The sequence below is a fragment of the Lissotriton vulgaris genome, chromosome 9 (genome assembly GCF_964263255.1).
Source record: "Lissotriton vulgaris chromosome 9, aLisVul1.2, whole genome shotgun sequence".
Taxonomy (NCBI): Eukaryota; Metazoa; Chordata; class Amphibia; order Caudata; family Salamandridae; genus Lissotriton; species Lissotriton vulgaris.
Window position 1 is genome coordinate 356708796 of NC_141697.1, and position 17273 is coordinate 356726068.

The following is a 17273-nucleotide window of genomic DNA, read 5'->3' on the forward strand; positions in this document are numbered from 1 at the left end:
ATCTGCCTTTATGTACGCCTCTCAATCACCTCTAGCCAGTCAGCCTGACTACTAGAGCGCTAACCCCAAAGGTGTCGGGTCGGCGTCCCCTTCACACCCCCAAGATGGCGGGGAGACTCCCCGGGAGCGCGCAGGAGAGCCGCTGAAACCGCGGTGTGGGGCACAATTATGGTGCAAGAATGTGGAGAGATTTAAAAACAGGGCAAAAAAAGTATATTTTAAATAAAATAGAAAACGGGAGTTTTAAAATACGAAGCGGCGCTCAATTATCAAAACGTTTATGCGCAGTAAAGAATATGGAGACAGTTAGGAACAAGGGCTAACAAATAAAGTATAATTTAACCCAGATACATAATGGGGAAATTAAAATACAGAACAGCGCTAAATTGTCAAAGCGTTACGCGCAGTAGTAGGTTGCCTTTCAAGGCTGACCCACCTTTCTATCTGCCTTTATGTACGCCTCTCAATCACCTCTAGCCAGTCAGCCTGACTGCTATAGAGCTAACCTCAAAGGCGTCCGGTCGGCATCGCCTTCACACCCGCAAGATGGCGGGGAGACTCCCCGGGAGCGCGCAGGAGAGCCGCTGAAACCGCGGTGTGGGGCACAATTATGGTGCAAGAATGTGGAGAGATTTAAAAACAGGGCGACAAAAGTATATTTTAAATAAAATAGAAAACGGGAGTTTTAAAATACGAAGCGGCGCTCAATTATCAAAACGTTTACACGCAGTAAAGAATATGGAGACAGTTAAGAACAGGGGGTAACAAATAAAGTATAATTTAACCCAGATAGAAAATGGGGAAATTAAAATACAGAACAGTGCTAAATTGTCAAAGCGTTACGCACAGTAGTAGGTTGCCTTGTCAAGTTTGTGCGTGTTGGAACAGAAGGTGTAATCTCTAGTGTCCGGGTGTTGGGGTCACCATGGGTCTTTGAGGTTGAATCTGGCACAGATGTTCTTTAGTGTGGCGTGTGCGCTTGAGGGTTGGGAGTGGCAGTGTGATTGTCTGTCGAGTATGTGGTCAAGAGCTATGTTGAAGTCCTAGGGAACTCGGGCCTGGCATGGCGAACAGGCTTCATCAAATACCTAGGATCCAATTTCAGAAATGACCTTAGATCCGCACTAGAACAAAATGAGAAGCTACTGTTAGAGAAAACAAAGACTCTCTTGGAGTACTGGTCTCCCATGTTCATAACCTGGTGGGGCAGAATAGAAACGATCCAGATGATGATTACCCCAATTATTAATTACTTGCTAAGTATGCTACCACTTCTCCTCACTGACGATTTCCACTGCAAAATGGATAACCAGATTAAGAAATTCCTATGGCGAGGGAAAAGAGCACATATAAGTATTAAAGAACTAAGGCTAGACAAAAATCTGGGAGGATTAAACTTAGCAGGCTACAGTACCTTCCAAACCGCCTTCCTAGCCAAACAGAGAGCTTACTGGTTGACGTCCCCCCAAGGGTAGACACCAGTATGGCTAACAATCAAGCGAGCCATCATAAGCAACCAAAACCCACTGACTCTGCTAACAGCTAACAAACACACACACGCCTTCAACCCAATATAAAAAAACACAAAAAATTGCACTACTCAAAATAGACAAGAAAATGGAGGCCAGTGTAAAGAACTCCCTGTCCCTGTGGGCCAACAGCAAGATTAAATACAGGAGGAAGTGCCTGTCCATGGACGCATGGGAAATGAAAGGCATCTCCTACCCAGCTGAACTGGAGGAGGAAGTGAACCCCGTTTTTACAATTGTTTTAAAGTCAGAAAAGCACTCACAAAATCCAAACTAGCACAGCACACACCATCAATCATCCAATATATGTCCAAACTCAACAAATTAGGACACCAGGTGTCACACCTCTATAAACTTCTATGCCCAAGCGCCACAAAAATTAACTATAAACTATCAAACTACTGGGCAAATCAACTCAACACCCACTAAGCGAACAGGACCTGGCTCAACTCTGGGCCTCCCCCTCACGTAACAAAATCTCCCCAGTGCTATCCCAGACAACATTTTGGCTACTTCACAATACTTACTGGACCCCGGCACGGCTAGCCGCGATAGGCCTCAGGGAAAATGACACTTGCTGGAACTGCAACAGGGAAAAGGGGGACCTAGCCCACCTCATCTTCTACTGCCCCAAAATTAAAATCTTCTGGGAAAAAATCTTAATTTTCAATAAAAAAAGCGATGAAGTGCACACTGAAGTCAGAGTTCTCCACCCTTACCACCGCATTCATGACCACGTCATTTGACTCACATCACTACAGGGATCTGCTAGACCTACTACTGACCTCGGCAGTGAAAATTGTCAGATCCAATTGGAAGGTTACAGCAAAGACATCTTTCAAGGGCTGGCTCAATTGGGTGACATACCTCAGGGGCGCTGATAGCATCGTACTACAAAACTCACCCTGGAGACCAGCTACTAGGGGATGTGGAAACTGCTGGACGAATATCTGGACCCCTATGAACCCCCGTGAGATCCCTTGGGGATCCAAAAAACAAAACAATACAAGCCCAGAATAGGCCGAGGCCATTGCATGTAGTTTTCTTGTAGCTATCTTCTCCCTCTCTTCTCTAGCCTTCCCTTCTCTTTCAGCTGTCCTTAATCTTCCAACAAAACATCAGAATGGGGTACAGGCTAACATGTATATCACCTAACCGTAATCAAAACAACCATAACCAAGATCGACTTGTACCCTGTAACAGAAAACTCAATGTACCTGTATGAAACACTCAATAAAATACTTTGAAATAAAAAAAAGAAAAGAAAACTAAAATTAAAATTAAAATCTCTATTCATCTTGCAGTCATCAATTGGTAACAAAAACTATGTATGCGACTGGATCAGAGTATGTGCACCTAAAGTGTAATCCTCAAATTAGGTAAAACATTAGACTTACAGAATAAAACTTTATGGGCCTAAAAAGGTCACACATTTGTCAATTTCAAAGGATCCAGAACCAAGCAGTCAGACAATCCCTGAAAGTGGACTATATTAGCTTTCGCTACAATGTCCTACAACTGGTTTCATGTGCAACCAAGATTTCCATTCAAAATGTGGTGTCAGGTATAAAGACTCCTACAGTAGAAGTTTCTTTTATGTGTAAAAGCTGATTATATACTACCAGCTCACAAAAGAATTAAGATCAAATAATGACACCCATATCAGCTTCAATAACCTAGATGACTGGAGCATGGGTGAAGAATCTGAAGGTCATCTGATCACGCTGTAGGCAATTGGACCGATTGCCTGGCAGAGCGGTCTGCATCCATAAAATGGTGTTGGTGCCTAGCAGACTCTGTCCGCCATATTATGATGCAGGCTGTGATCCAGCCTTTCCATGACGACGAAACCGTCATGAAAAGACTGGCAGAGTTTCTTTTCAGGGCCCGTTGCGGGCCCCAAATGTGTTGATGGGAGGTGTATATGCACTGGGGTACCCATGGTACCCCTCTACTTTTCAGTGCACTAGGTTGAAGTCACCGTCTGGTGCCTGCCACCTAGTGCAGGCACTGTGTGGTGCCTGCCACCTAGTGCACTGAAATGCACAATGTGCTCTTTTAACATCAAGCTGCAAAGTTAAAATGCAAGATGCGACAGCCATGGTGGCAGTCGCACCCGAAATTGGTGTGTGGAACCACCGCATGTATTGCGGACGGTCTCGGTCAGCACCACGATGGCAGATGGACTCCAGTCTGTCGGCCATCGCAATCGGCCCCTAAGTCTCCTGACTACAGACCCAGGGGAAATAACATTGCTGGTCTCACACATCTTTCTGGGGCCCCCCACTTCCAGGAAATATAACTGCAGTGGAGCTTGAGTGTGATTTTAATTAAATAAGTATATACTCTGATTGTTTAAGAAAATATGATTATGTTAATATATTGTAAGCATTAATTGAGCTCTGATTATATTTTAAACGTTTTCCAAGTACTTTTGAGTAAGCCTTCATTTTAGATTCCTAGCCTGTTGAGTGTGTCTTTGCTGGTGTTTTCCTAATTGCCTGTCCTGTAATAATCTTCCCGGTGTTTGGACAAAATATCAAGTTTGAAATAACAGATCTGGAAAATATCGGTATAAAAATATTTTGGTGCAAAAATATAATGGTATAGTAAATTGATGTGAAGAATATTTATTTTTAGGTAAGTAATGCAGTTTTCAAGACGATTGTTGGCTTTAATATCGTTTTGAGTAATATAGCTGTGAAAAGATAGCGTTTTCATTATTTTAATGAGGTTTAGTTATCAATTTTAGTTGCTAGTATTGTTCATATACATGTTATCAATTTTTACAAATGTAGTTTGTAATTTTCAGTGATTTTCTTTTTTTATGATAATGTTATTAGTGATTTATAGTGATGTAGTAGGTTATTGTGTTTGGTGGGGGCACGGTGGGATGTTTAATTTATTGATGATATATTTTTCATTGTCAATTCATTTTTTAATTGATTAATAACTATGCAAAAATATTCAAGTGTTACTTTTTAATTGTAAAATTTAAATTCTATTATTTTCTTTAGTTTTAAAATTAGTTATAGTAAGTTATAGTTCATTAGAGGGTTGGTGGGTTTGTAAGAAATTTAAAAGTATTGTTTATTAATTTTTAATTGTTAAATAATTCTATAAATGATTGTGAATTATGCGAAAGGATTATTATGTATTTATTTAAGTTATACATTATTAGTCGTTAGTAGGGTATATAGGATGTGTAATTATTCTATTTATGAATTATTAATGTTATATTTTGAATGTGGGTTACAGGGTTTGTAGGAAAGTATGCGAGAAGGTTAATTAAGTGCTTATTTAATTTAATTTGTTTTAACTTATGTATAATATCTAGTTTATTAATTATTGTGTAATTGTTTTAATATTTTATTTATTTCAATATATATGTTTGATTTTTTATGTTTATTAAGCATGTATTTTTTTAATACTGTGGTATTTGTTTAGATGAGTAGGTTGACAAACAAATAAACATATATGATTGTTGTATATTCAATATTTTATTAATGGAATTTATTAATTGAAAAATAATTATGTATAATGCTTTATACGTATTATTTATTTAACATTTTTGAGCATTTGTGTCTGAGATGACATTTGTTATTTGAAATGAATCACTTTTTATTTCACATTAAATATATAGGTGATGATTTTTTATGAATAATCATACTCATTTTTAGTACTCTAATTTATTATTTAACAAATCCAATGTTCAAAACTTTCCCTACGATTGCAAGGACTGGAGTAGGAATAGTAAATCCAACCTCTCCCCAGCTCAACACTTTCTCTAATGTTGCTTAGACTGGAGTGGGAATAGTACATTTAACCCTTCAGAAGTCCAACACTTTCCCTACAGTTGCACTAACTGGAGCAGGAATGGTAAAGCTAACCCCTGTGAATTACAACCCTTCCTCTACTAGAGTGGGAATAGTTAATCTAAATCCTCAGAAGTCAAACACTTTCTCTACTGCTGTGCTGACTGAACTAGGAATACTAAATGTACCCCCCCCCCTCCAAGGGTCCAACAATTTCCCAACTGTACTTCTGACTATAGTAGGAAAATAAATGTAATTCCTTTGAATCCCAATTCTTTCCCCACTGTTGCATTGACAGGAGTAGGAGAACTAAATGTAACCCTTCTGAAGGGTAATGTTTCCCCTACTGTTGCATAGACTGGAGTGGAACTAGTAAATGTAACTCCTTTGAAGGCCAATGCATTCCCTAATGTTAATTAGGCTGGATTTGAAATAGTAAATGTAACCCCTGTGGAGTCCAACATATTCCCTACTGCTGCACTAACTGGAGTAGGAATAGTAAATCTAACGCATCCGAAGTCCAACACTTTTCGTACTATTGCCCTGGCTGAAGTAGGAATAGTAATTCTAACCCCTCCAAAGTGATGCCATCTTTGACATCATCAATTATGTCATTTTAGATGTTATCTGTGATGTTGTAAACAATGTCATAGAACATGTCATGAGTAATGTAATATGTGAGGTCATAAGCAGTGCATTGTGGGGGCACAAGTTATAGTTAGCTCGGTTAAATATAAATGGTGAATTTCTGTGTTTTTTTTGGTTCAAAACATTAATGTTGTCACTGACAAATTCACTTTACTATAAAATTACTTTAACCTTTTGTTGAAAGACTACTGCTTAAAGCTGACTGCAGAGAATACAGAGATGCTTGTCTTGTATAGCTCTCCCTTCATTTGGGCATCTATTTGGTGTCCATTTAAGTTAGGCTGCTGCCCTACACCAGGTACATCAGTTTGCAATGTTGAAATTATGTGAATCAAAATATTTGTCTTGCCTCACAGACAACAATGTTTCTTCAACATGTTTCTTCCAACTGAAAATTCTAAAAATGTTTCTTTCCTTCCACCCTGCTGAGTTTCGTTTTATGATAATTCAGATTTTTAGTGCTGTTTCCCAAGACTGTTGCTATACCCTCTATCTTGGGCTCCTTTGACATTGGATCCATTGTTTGCACATGTTACAAAATGCTGCTGCTACCTTCTTTTGGGCCTACAACAGAGGGTTACTGCCACTCATAATCTAGTCCATCTTCATTGCCAACCCAGCAATTAGTCCATCCCCTTTCAGTGCTTATAAATGTCAAAAACCATCACAGAATCAAGGACCTGAATAAATCATCAGTCTTTTTAGCTTTCCTTCTGCCAACCTAGATGTAATCTGCACTCTCCATCAGCTCATTTCTTAACCATTCTTGAAGTGTAAAGAATACATAATGGGGGTGGTCCTTCTCTTTGAGGCTGCTAAAATGTGTGCCCATCTCTCCATAAATTCGGATGCTAATAATCTCACTTTCAGGAAGGAGCTAAAAAGAAAACCAACTTAAAACATGGGGTGTGATTTTCACTTTGATGGACTGAATATAGGCAGTCAGGGTGGCTGTGGGAACAGGTGCTATACAGGCATTCAGGGAGCCTGGTACACTATCCACACACTCCTCAGCTTGCCCTACCATCTGACATAGCACCCTACACATGACCAGATCCCCACCTAGGGTCCGTGCTCTCATTTGTCTTCTACTCAGAGATGTGGAATTGTCCATGTAATGGTGAAGCGGCATGCGGAAAAGGACCCTTCAATTCATGGTCAACATGTTATTCACCATTCCAGGAACAAAATGAAGTAATTGTATGGTGGAGATATGTATTTATCATACACCCTGTGATAATTTTGGTAGCCCTGCACCGTCCTGCTCTTATTTTTACTTATTTATTGTGTTTTATAAAGCACAAACATGACCATCACGGTAGCAGATAGAGGGCTGCTGAAGGTTACAGTGCGGTAAGAACAAACTGTGATACTGGTACATAGAGCGAAACCATCAAAACAAGAGAGGCAGAAAAGAAACATTGAAATCTTCCATGATGAAGGATTTATGATCAGCTACAGACAGAATGTAACAGTTTTTTACTAAATGTATAAAAATATAACTATGGCCTATGCCTAAAATGTGCGGGGGCTAGACTGTTCAATGGTTGCAGAATGTAACCACATTTCTGTCAACAGGGTATAATAATCTCAGCAGAGGCAGAAAGCGATTTCAATTCACATCACTTTATTTACTCGATGAGGAGATGCTGATTAAAGTGTAAAAGCCTCATTTCTTATTTGCCTCTATATTGTATTGTATTGTATATTGGATTTATATAGCACTTATCACCCAGGGGTCTCTAAGCGCTTGCCTTGGGAACCCGTCCTGGCTTTTCCCTGTGAGATAGCCCCTACAGGGCATCCCAAGGTGAAAGCCAGGCATCCCGCCGCGGGGGGGCCGTTGTGGAGATTAAGCAAGCTTAATACCCAGTGTTGCAGAGTGTGAACCCATGATTAGGTCAGGCACCGAAGCGAGAATTATCGAGTCTGTGGACATTTGAGCTCAAGACCCTGCCGCGTCGGGAATTGAACCCTGGTCCGGGGTCTGACCTCTGCTTTAGGCTCTGCCTGCTCTAACCAGTGAGCCACACTTCTCCACTTCTCCATGTGGTCCTTCAGCTGATGACTACCTCTGAGTGATTCTGTTTCACCTCTAGGTTCTGAGTGACATAATAGACAACTCAATGTCCCCACTGCATGCCGATTTGATGCAACTCATGAAAAATAACCCCATTATTCACGGTTACCTATCCATAATTCTATATGTGATTCTGTTGCCAAGCAATCACGATAATCTGGCTATCAGAAGTCATAGACTGCAATTCCATATGGACAACACGCAATGTCTTCTGTATGTACATCAATAAATCAATAAAGCAAGGCTCAGACTTTGAGGCCAGTGTGGTTGTTTCAGCAATGCTTTCTTCAGGACAGTCTAGTCTGCCCACCGAAACGTGGCTACTTGTTCCATGTGAGGCATACACTAATGATCATAACTAAGCCATGTAGGTCCAGAAGGACTGCCAGACACCTGGATTAGTCTGAGACTTAGTGGAGTTTCTCTAAATGACTGGATCTGTTTATTAGCAAACCACAATCACACTCTCTTACACCTTACCAAGAGTTTGAATGATAGCAGCCATAATACAATAATAACTACTAAAAATAAATCACATTAAGACAATCCGTTGTATTATGATTGTGATAAGCAGCCTGCAGCAGCTCGATTCCAATTATGGAGCAAAGTTACTTGGAAGGTTGGGAAAGGTCTATAGCCAAGTGACAAATTGGATGGAACAAATTATTTTACTATTTTCTAAAGTGAAACACAAGGTATTGTATATCAAATATATATATGATGTGTAAAGTCCAACTGTATGTAAAACCATAAAGCATTAGATATTTCTGATATGGATTTATTATTTGTTCTGTATATAAATATAGACTTTGGTAACTTTTTTTCTTTGTTTTCTTTGTTTTCTTATTTTGTTTTTCTGAGATAATTGTTTTTTTGTTATAGATATTTAGTTAAAATTGAATAACAAACAATACAAAATTACATAAGAAAAAATACATAGTCAATAGACATGAAACTTGTGTAGAATGTTGAAGGCAAAGCAGTAGACAAAGTTACTTGGATTCAGCAGCAAAAAATTAACGAACTCCGCCACATTTGGGCCTCGTGTATAGAACATTTTAGCACCCCCCTTTTTTAAATGTATTAACCCAATTCAATGATTCGGGAAACCTTTTCCGAATCATTAAATAGGTTTAGGAACCCTTTAGGAATCCCTATTTGGAAGTGGGTGTTTAGGGTGTCCCTGTCAAGTATGGATACCTAATTCTATGTATTCATGTTTCGCAAGTTTGATCAGGTTGTAAAATGTTACTATTAACTAAAAGAAGGTCGTAATCCAGTCACATGGGACCCCTTCACCTTTTTGCATTATGACAAACACTTTTTTTTTACCCGTAGAATGGTTTACACCCTAAGTTTAAAGACGGAAAATCACATTAAAATGTTCTCATGTTTTGTGTGCAATGTTGTGCCATCAGCCTACATGACGCACTACAAAACGGCTCTTGATACTTTTGGATGAGTAACCAACATACTAACCACTCATCTCCTCAAAGTATAGTGGAAGCGCACGCTGTTACATCAATTGCAAGAATAAAAAAATTACCTTTAATGCGTCCTCTCCGGAAAGCACTCTTTGGAGGCCAACGTTTTTGCTATTTATACTTGTTGCACCCGAGGCTCTGGGGTACCTTTCTACATAACACCCACGGCCTAAAGTAGGAATGAACTGGATCAATCAAAGTGGCCTACGATAACAGGAATAAACATTGACAAAATGCAACATTCTGGGTATGCTATCTTTTGTTTGCTCAAGTTTCCGCTGAGCTGCAAACATTTGAGGCGTTGTGACACACCTGCACTTTTCTATTTAAACTTTGTTTAACCACTTAACTACTATAGGCTCTTGCCCTGGTGATGCTAAAGCCTTTTTTGACATTTATGAACGGTTATGCACAAGTTGTCATAACATTTTTGCTTCCTCTAATGATTTATAACTTTACCCTTGTCTGATGGCCTGAGAAAGTAGTGAAAACATAACATTCAGTTTAGAAATTAATGTAGTGCAAGAAAACGTGGTCAATGTTTACTATAATTTAGTTCTGGTGCTTGCACAGTACAAACAATAAAGTTGAATAACTTTAGCTCGCCAAAAGGCACCCAAGTATTCAACTCAAAACAACTCTGGGGGGTTTTCACAACATTCGCCGTAAACTAACGCTAACCTCAGTTAGTATTAGTTTTATTATCGCCGTCTACCGTTGAAATTTATCGCTGTGTTAGTGCCGTATTAACAATGGGCCACTAAAAGGCGATAATTTCCACTATGGGTGACATTTCCGACGTTAGGGTTAGCGTCACAGCGATACAAATCCTGACGCTAACATTAAAAAAGTGGCGATGGGCCACTTAGCAACCAGGAACGGCACGCTAATCAGCGTCAGCGCACTTTTTTTCATGTTCGGGACGCGAACCCACCATAAAACGCCCACTATGCAGCCCATAACAAAAAAAATAAAAAAATAAAAGGGAACATAGCAGAAGAACTATGGAGGAACCTGGACCCAGCAAAGAGGCCAACAACAACCGCACAAACACCCAGGAGCACCAGTCAGAGACCCAGGGGAAGGCCAAGGACAAGAGGAAGACGCGGTTCAGTCAGCAGGAAAACCAGGTCCTGATTGCAAAAGTGACAGAACACCAACAATAGTTTTTTGTCAGCTCCACTGTGACATTGGCAACCACAACGCAATATGGCCGTCCATCATGGCCAAGGTGAATGCTGTCGGAGAGGTCCGGAGGACAGTAGATTACTGCAAGAAGCGCTGGCATGATGCCAAGGGCAACACTAAGCAGAAACCTGCAGCCAAACTGAAAGTAGCAATGCAGACTGGAGGTGGGAGTCTAGCGCCACATTAGGAGCTGGATCCGTGGGAGGAACAGGTGTCGCAAGTCATCAGTGAGGAGACGATGGTCGAAGTTCAGGGACAGGATACTGCTAAACACAACCAGAACAACAGCAACAGGGTGAGTAGCAACCAGGGACTGGGGGATGGGGGGAGATGGGCCCAATGGCACTCATGTACAATTAAATATATTGCAGTGCACATCCACAATGACTGCGGATCATGTCACGGATCCCCCTGGCCCTAGTGGCAGAGACACATCTCACCTTACTCAACTGATACATTGCAAGACACATATAGGTGGACACACACACATGAAAATGTACACAGAAAAGTCCAACAAATATAGTATAAGTATCATATCAGACCACAAGATGATGGGCAAGTAATAGAGCAAAGAACCACATTAATTGGTGAAGTGGCAGTCTGTCAAAATGGCCCCCTTGCTTCAACACCACACATATGCATGTGCCCGTATGTTGGAGTTAAGTGCAAAAATGTGCATCAAGGGTGAGACAACTGCACATACACAATCTTGCACACAACGCTGACACACAGGCACAATGCCGCATGTCTGCTGACATTGGTGGTGGCATGTCCACTCCTGCACATGATCAGTCACACACTCAGTGCATTCACATGTCAAGTATCAGAGAGATGTGGCCCTGTGCAGACGATTAGAAAATGTGTGATGTTGAGGCAAGGGGGCCATGTAGACATCCTGCCATATCTCCAGTAAATGATTCCCCCGCATGTCAATGAGCTGCAGTCCTGTGCACACATTGATGGCTCGCAGCGTGAGCCCTGTGGGGCGACGGTGCAATGCAGTTGTGCTGGTTGGGGGCAGGATGGGGGGAGTGGAGTTGGAGATAAAACATGCTGGAGTTAGGTAACTTAAAAATAAAGCCAAGCAATTACTTTTTGCTTATTGCATAGCTAACTCGGTGTAGCAGCAAGTGCAATTTAAATAGTAGGATTCATTAATTACTTGCCTAACTCAAGCATGTCGTGTCTCCAACTCCACTACCCCCCATCCTGCCTCTCACCTGCCCTGTACCAGCACCACACACCACCGTCCTGCAGAACTACCAGAATTACCACTGCGAGCCGTCACTGTGTGTACATGAAGTCAGAAACCATCTAGTGAGTCTGCATACCAGATACGCATGCAGGGTCATATTCACAAGGAAGTGGCAGAGAGAGACATTAGCCTTCTTGGTAAGTATGGGTGAAATTTGCAAATTAGAGGTCCACAAATTTGTGCAAAAGCAAATTTGCGGGCCGCAATATCTGCGGATTTGTGCGAACTTGCGATTTTTTAATTTTGGCGTGTTCGCTGGGTTTTTTTTCAGCGCGGCTACCGCGAACTTACCCATGCGGTCGTTTTTGGGCATGGCCATCTTGTTAGCGGGAGGAAAACAACTCAGCAAACTCAGAATCAAGGTAAGTCAACGCAGAGCACGAAAGATTGTATTTTTGAAGCGCGAACAAGCAAACAAATTTCGTGAACTTGCGAATTGCGGATTGTTTGGCAATTTCACGCAATTTGCGGATCGCAAAATTGCCAAAAATCCGCAAATTTTGCGAGCGGCAAAAATTTTCAGCCCATGCTTACTTCTTGGCTTAACACCTATCTCCACAACCTTGGAACCTAAGTCTCATGTAGGCACTCTTGCACCAGAGTGCAATGGTGACTGCAAGCAGGGAGATTTCCTTCATGTACATGAAGGTGTCCCTTCTTGCATATAAACAAACGTAAAATGCCATTTACTAACTGACATGTGTGCTGCTTCATGCAGCACACATGCAAGTTACAAAACTAAAGGTTTGTTTATGTACAGGAAGTTGTCCCTTTCTCTACGTAAACAAACCATGGCATTTAGCTTTTCATATGTGTGCTGCACAAGTCAGCACACATGGACAATGCAAAAACAAAGAGAAATTAAGCACTTCTCCTCTGATTGCCAACTTGAGACAAGGGTTTTCCTGGTCTTAAGGGTTTTGTGTGCTCCTATTTAGGCTGCCCTTGTGAATAGGGGGCAGCGAAAATATCAATATGTGTTGCGGGGGAACACCCACCACACACCCACTGCATGCCCTTTTCAAGCTAAACACAGCGTGAAAGGAGGCCTATTCACAAGGCAGCATTAAGCCATGTAAAGTAGCTTAACCCTGCCTTGGGAATAAGGCAAGGCCCCTATTGCCACAACAACATCACAGAAAATGACGTTGTGTTGGTGATAGGGGCCTGTGAATATGATAACACAACAATGCCCCTGCGCTAAACACGTATATGAAACATTACAGAAATGATATATATAGCAAATGAGCATCAGTTGGTATACATCCACACGTTTGGAGATACTTTTTGAGAATCAATGAGTCCAGGTTCAGGTACAAAAGTTCCGAAAAAGAAAGAGAAATGTTCTGTCCTTGATGTTAAATCATTGGTTTATTGTTCCTTTGTTAATGCCAACACGTGTTTCATCGCAGGGAACATACTGCGAATCTTCAGGGCTTAGTGAGGAAAGTATGACAATAAATGTCAGATTAATCTGACAAGTCCGTGTACGGACAAAAATTCCTGTGAATGGATTTTAGTGAATCGAGGTTTGTAGCACGCTGCCTGCGTGATTAAGGGATCTTGTTCGGTTAGGTGTATGTCAAAACCCGGGAGGAGTTGATGATAGAGTACGGGGTGTCTCGGTTTGAGACTAGAGTTCCTTGAAAGGCGGGTGCACCTTATCAGTGCTGGACTCCCTCTTGAAGTTTCCGGTGCCGTTTAACGATGACGGTGACAGGGCCTGTGAATATGCTCCGCAATGTCACAGCAATATGATCATGCAGCCAAATGGCTCAAACTTGCATATCCCGCAATGCACCCAAACAGCCGACTTAACTCAAAAGGTGATGTAGTACAATGAGCAGGGTGGCAATGCTTACAACACCACGGGGCGGGTACAATGCGTATGAGGAATGTGTCAACCAAATCTGTACTGCATGACTTGTCTGTGTGCCAGACTCACATAACTACAATGTCCCTGTAAAGAAGTAAGACAATCAAAGCATGACAACAAACAAGGATAGCAAAGTAACAACAAATTAAGACAAGTAGCAAAATGGCACACACACCCATTAGGTAAAATTGCACACCTCCACTTCAAAGTGTATCCATTTTCCATAACGAAAACACTATTTCACATCAGTCAAGGTGTCATTTGCCCATGTCAAAATTTTGTGCATGTAAACCTAACTGTTGTAAACTGTGTCAGTGACCAAATATGCAGTCATGGTTGTTATCAGCCACCCGCAAATCCATGCATTGAATGTCCGTAACCGGTACTGCATGTATCATCCATGTGACCAGATGCGTGTCACATACACAAATACACATTACCTTGCCATTTGCTTCTGATGGCAGGGTGGTGGTGACAATGCCTGAGCACCCAAATATGCCATGGAATTCAACATACTGGGCCACTTACACATCACACGTGGTCTCAACTTAGAGGGCTATTGTTGTTGGCACTGTCTATCCATCCAGCAACAACAATAGTAACTCACGCAGCACCATACAATGGGTAAGGCAACAGAAGGGAAGTAAGAAATGCACCCAAGACAAATCACAATAGACAAAGCTGCCTAGATCCACATGTATACACTACAGCATAGTGCAGCAAACATAGAAACAGCAAGTATGCCTTAGTAGCCAATGCGCCTAAAGGGGGCCCTCCTCACACACAACTAATCTTGCAATGAACCGATGCACATGTGCATTACACAGAGAAGGTGCGGCTCTGTGAAACACACTGACAATGCAAGTGACAGTGCATGATGAATACCATGCCTGCAACCCAAACCTATCCACATGGTGCTGGCCACGTCACAGAGGTGGCTGAGTATGGCCCACATCCTTAAAGGACTAGGTCACACTCTGGCACATCCACGTGTACATAAAACCCCTGACGTAACCAAGACCTCTACTTGAAAACAATGCACAATTGTCACAACTCTGACCATGACTCATATTTAGCCTAGCTTGCAAAATCTCAGCATTGGAAATGCACAGAAGTGGAGGCCCTCTGCCTGAAAGGGGCAGAAAAGCAAAAGCTGCATGGGTGAGTATCCAACAATGCAGTGCACACACATACAATTTATAGTACAACCACAGTGACTGCAATGTGGGACAAACTGCTTCCCCTTCACAACCGAACACTGGACACAACTAGTGCTGCCTGTATGTATGAACTGCCCAATCACATTAGTCAATTAGTTATAGCTGTAAATTGGGGCATGACAATGTACAAGTGCAACCTCATACCTGTGATGTAGTAAAAAAAACACCATCAAGCAAGAAATTGGCAGTTCTTCCCAAACAGTCAGAATGTACATTGACATGCAATCGGCCTGCAAACTTATACAATGCATGATTATCCATGAAACACACAGTTAAAATGCTTCTCCCCTTTACATTGCAGAGGGACAAACATCACCTCCTTAACAGCAACCTGTCCCACTCTTCACCGATGAAGAGGATGAATTCTCCGCCTTCAACACGAACATCCTCCAACAGCAACAAAACTCCATCAGCACCCCTTCTCCAGGAACAGGGCAACTCAGCTGCATCGTGCAAAACCCACCCACTGCACAAACCACACAGCAGCAAGCACCTACCACCATATCTGTCTCCCAGGACCTCCCGGACTCAAATCTCGAATTCCAAACCTGTGTGTTAGAGGTCCAGCAGGAGATGGCCCAACAGGTGTGGTTGGGGTTCGACATCCTGGCGGCCAAACGTGATTCCTTTTATGGGTGTCTGAGTTTCATCCAGGTCCACGTACTAAACATCATGGACACCCCGAGTCTGCTCAATGCACTTCAAAAGACTCCTTGGCTGACATCGCTAGAGTCAGGTCTCAGAGACAGGAATAACTGTCCAGTCAGAGTGGTTCCAGCGATGGCAGACAGGAGTTGGGCCGCATGCGGTGGATAATGGAGAACATGGAGCGGATTCAGGCAGAACAAACGGCTGCCATGGCTGCACACCAGCGATATGTAGCTGGAATCTTCCATGCCCTGCAGATCATCATTGCTGCATTGCTGCAGCAAGGTCTGGCGCAGATGAATGCTGCTGCTGCTTCTACACCCACAACTCCACCCTGATGTGTCAGTTCCTCACAGGGCAGCAGCCAATATACCAGCTCCCACATGTGAGGCACATGACACATCAGAGGACAAAGATGATGGTGAGTCTGCCTTGTTGCAAAGAAGGAAGCGATACATTTATCTAGGCCAAATGTCCTGTTTATACTTAGTTCTGGGCTGAGCATCATGCCACAGAATATCACCATCCACTGGCCCCAATACACTCTGTGACACCCACCTTGTACCTCGACATGGACTGCCATATTTTGTTTGGTTACTAATGACACAGCAATCAGACTGCTGAACAAACTCTTCCTCATCCTTTGGACTTGTCAACCCCAAAGGACTCTGTCTGGCCCTCCACTGGGCATAAATGTAATGTGGGGATTGCATGACCAAGTACTGGTCCTGTCTCCAACTATGTCAACAGACATGTGAATAAATATCTTTCAATTACACAGATGTATGTTGTCCATGATCAATCCAGTACAGCAGTCTTGTAAAATATAGGAACAGTGAATCCAACAACATGTACACCCAGGGAAATAATACAAATGTCAATGTTTTATTGTGATCCTGATAGACAGTGAGGGGACTGGGTATGTATGCACCAGCTGTGCCCCCATTGCTCCAATACTCCAACCTAGCAATATCCCAACTTAACCCCACATCCATGAAGGAAATAGGATTGTTTTCAAAAAGGCAAAGTCTGACACAGGAGTGAGAAATGCAACATTTCCCCTTTTGTTGCCACAGAAGTGTGTGCATGCCCAAAAACATGTAAGGTGACAAATGCATGACTTCACAACATCAGAGATTCACAAAAGGCATATAGGAGTTGTCAAGTCAGTACATCTAAGTGTACTACTCCTAAATGCCTGTTGTGAATACCGGAAAACTTGAACTCATGACTTACTCTCAGAAGACTGCTTTGTGAATCTGGACGACTGTTCTGCCAAACGTATTTCCCAATGGACACAGAGAAAGACTACTACTTGCATGGCACGTAGTTTCTGCCTCCATGCACAGAAACATATAGTTCAAAGGAATCTGACACACTTACACGACACAGCAAGTGCACCAAGGTCTGCGCAATGTAGATGGACTCTGCGCAAGGAGCATGTGAGATGCAGTGCTATGATGAAATCTGTGATACCCGGTGCATACATCCATCTCCATGATGGATAACAGTAGCTACTACAGAATCCTC

The 17273-nt window shown here is 42.0% G+C and overlaps 1 protein-coding gene and 1 long non-coding RNA gene across 2 annotated transcripts in view; one reads left to right on the forward strand and one right to left on the reverse strand.

The window, feature by feature from the left end:
• Positions 1-9820, reverse strand: part of LOC147690126 (alpha-1-antitrypsin-like) — a 136835-nt gene extending 127015 nt beyond the window's left edge. Inside the window, exon 1 of the mRNA XM_086937727.1 lies at positions 9619-9820. The gene's annotated coding sequence lies outside the window, so the exon portion shown is untranslated. The remainder of the gene's footprint in view (positions 1-9618) is intronic.
• A 939-nt stretch (positions 9821-10759) lies between these two features.
• On the forward strand, positions 10760-16501 carry LOC147690127 (uncharacterized). The gene is made up of 3 exons (XR_015299776.1): positions 10760-11039; positions 12271-12361; positions 15397-16501. It is a non-coding gene; the product is annotated as an uncharacterized LOC147690127 (long non-coding RNA).
• Positions 16502-17273: the final 772 nt, after the last annotated feature.